The 3,265-nt window shown below is 30.8% G+C and overlaps 1 long non-coding RNA gene across 1 annotated transcript; it reads right to left on the reverse strand.

Annotated features, from left to right (window-relative positions):
- Positions 1 to 557: 557 nt before the first annotated feature.
- LOC127710586 (uncharacterized) lies at positions 558 to 2,706 on the reverse strand. Its single transcript, XR_007986234.1, has 2 exons — positions 2,507 to 2,706; positions 558 to 802 (listed from the first exon to the last, which is right to left on the reverse strand). It is a non-coding gene; the product is annotated as an uncharacterized LOC127710586 (long non-coding RNA).
- Positions 2,707 to 3,265: the final 559 nt, after the last annotated feature.

The following is a 3,265-nucleotide window of genomic DNA, read 5'->3' on the forward strand; positions in this document are numbered from 1 at the left end:
TTTTAATTGACAATGTTAATTGGTTAGAGAAAGTCATATTTTACTATTCAAATATATTCAAATATTGCACTAAGCAATTTTAACTTTCTCAATGTAATAACTTTATCTTAAATTGAAAATATATAATTTTATCTCATAGATGACTTTTTGATACGTGGGTTGATCCCACTGGCGTTTATGCCTTATCAACTTTATTCATAAAATTGGAATTGCAAAATTATGTGTTTGCATGTTTGTGTTAGACGCAAATGTCTATGACTTTGACTATTTCATGTCGGATATTTGTTTTATATTGAAGTATCCCTCTTTCCCGCAGAAAATAACCTCCTATCGGCAGGAAACTAAAAGTAGCTATCCTTGTTAATTGATATCGTAGTCAAACACACATCTCCAAGAACAGGACTTGAAACCCAAACCTCAAAAATGACAGGCAAATGATTACCGTAGATGAACAACTTAGACCCTTAAGCCAATGAGACCCTATGAAAAATCGAAGTAACCTTTTGTATTCTATCAACTCGAACAGTTGACATACATTTGACAAATAATGATTGCAGTTTTGAAATTTTTTTTTTTTTTTAAATGAATACTTTTTTGAAAGATTTATCTATTTTGCATGACTTTGTGTTATAAGTTATTATAGCATTCGACAGAATGTTTTGATAAAAGACTTTGTGATATTACGACTAACAATTATTAAATTGTCCACCCAAGAGTTTTGTTCGTGTATCAGAGCTTATATCCTGCCATTTATGATTCCACTGGCAACTAGTTGTATGGTATGTTGAACCACTTACAGTTCCTGAAAGTATTGCAATGATAAATTAATGTTTTTTTCCGACGTGTTTTTCTTATGTTTGATAAATTGACACGTCAATTCTTTTAAAATCCCTCTCCGAACTACTATCAAGTGTATCCTTCGTGTTGCAATTATTCTGTGTTTTTATATGATAAGCCTTTTATAAAACTTGAAACAAATGCTTAGCAACATAGCTTTAAAATGCTTTCCGAAACTATTCGTTATTACAGTATAAAAGAAGGAGATGTGGTATGAATTCCAATGAAACATCTAGCCTCTTATGCAAAATTACGTGTTTTTAAGCAGCTACATGTCCCCGTAAAGATGTTAACATAGACCAAACCCATATGGTATTGTCAGCTGTAAAATGCCTCGACATGACAAAATGTGAAACAATTTAAACGGAAAAATCATTTATCCAATTTATCACAACCAATATAGAAAAAAAATATGATAGAGAGCAACGAACGACAACCACTAAATCACTTGGATCAGGCACATATAAATTGTGATATATGAATAACTACAAAAATCAGTTTGACATAATTTGATTCATCGAACTGGCACTTTCTGCCTTTTGTCTTTTGTCTTTTGTCTTTTAATTATTTGTTATATTTTTTTTTTTTTTTTGTGATTCGAGTCATGCCCTTTTAAAAAAATTTGTACAGGTCGATTTTTGTTGGTTGATATCGGCAATATTTGTTTTTAAATTTATTGAATTAGCAAAATTGGGTTTATCGTTTGCACTGTTTCACATTTTACATGCTTTTTATGATTACCGGTGTTATCTAAGACACGGAGAAAGACAGTACATTGACATAGATGTTTATTTTATAGTGGTTAAAATTATAGGACAACATTGACTGTTGTATCCCAATATTTTCCTATTTGTCTGTTTGTTTTGCTCGCGCATTGTAGTCAATATAAGGAATTTTATGCGTCTGTCATACAGGTGAGAGGTCTAGCTAGCTATACAATCAGGTTGAATCCACCCTTTTCTACATAAGAAAATGCCTGTACTAAGTCAGAAATATGACAGTTGTTTTCCATTCGTTTGATGTGTTTCCGATTCAGATTTTGTCGTTTGTTAAGAAACTTTCCGTTGGAGTTCGGTCTTTTTCTTATTTTACATTCTGATACAAACTTAGCGAAAACAGATAATAGAAGGATATGCATAGCTATGAAAAATAACTGTTGTCTTCAAACACAACAAAAACTGTACAATATGTGCAGAGGAGTGTGTAATCTAGTAAAGGCATGTAAGTCAAATTACAAACCCACATCACTGAGCTATTGTATAATGATTAACGATATTCAAATGTTGATGAGGTTCATTGGTAAGTTCAGAATAATGATTTCTTGTTTTGCATATTGTCATAGATTACATAATTCACAATGTAATCATATCAACGATATAAACAAGGTTTTTTTATTCATCTAAAAATCATTACTAATGATAATTGTATATGCCAGTACAAAAATTGATATTCGAGAACAAATCACATTATAAACTTTGAGGAATTGCTTACTAGTTATACTACCGCTATAAACATAATAAGGTTGATGAGCGATGAATTAAAATGTATTACACGAAACTCTGATTTTGATCTGTAGTTCAATTTGAAACTGCGATGAACATTTCCTTCACGGAGAGAAGTATACACAAAACCACGCCTACCCAACAAGGAATATAATCAAAGTACTCACCTGACATCAAATATACAACTCCTTTCTTAAAATTGACACCACGCGTAGCTGAATTTCTGGCGGATCAAACTTTTAGTGTGTTTGTGACCTTGATATGTGAATTAAAAAAAGACATAAAAAGATTGATAAGGTATGATAAGGTATGATTTAAGTTTTCTTTTAAATTTAGAATCGATTTGTTACTAAACACTATCTTTGCTTTTAGTTTATATCTCGAAAATTTCTACATTTTGTGGTTGAATATAAAAATAAGGAGAGGTGGTATCAGTGCCAATGAGACAACTATTGATGAATTTCATTGAAGGTTGTTTAACATGAATTTGGATTCTTGTTCTTCATTGTTAGAAAGTTTGGTAGAAAAGAAGAATTGTCAATGGTCTTTTTTATCATACAAAAAACGTGATAAAAAGGTAAACTATCCTGATTTCCAATTTTCTTCAGGTCTAAAATCATCTTCACATGGTATATGTGTGCTTTATAAACTAATTACATGTAAGAGTCAACATAAGTCTACTGATGTTCAAAGATTACAAAAAAAAAACCAAATCATTTTGATTAACAAATCAAATATCTATCTAAGTTGAGTGTGTGCGTCTTTCTGCTCCTGTATACTAAACACGTGATTGTGTATCTCAATAGATTTAGTATATCAGCGTTATACAAAACATAAATACATAATATAAAACAAAGATGTAGAAAGATTTTATTCCGAGGAATGCCAATGAATCAACTATCTATCCGAGTCTAAAGGATGTTGAA

Source organism: Mytilus californianus, unplaced genomic scaffold (assembly GCF_021869535.1).
Source record: "Mytilus californianus isolate M0D057914Y unplaced genomic scaffold, xbMytCali1.0.p SCAF_8, whole genome shotgun sequence".
Lineage (NCBI taxonomy): Eukaryota > Metazoa > Mollusca > Bivalvia > Mytilida > Mytilidae > Mytilus > Mytilus californianus.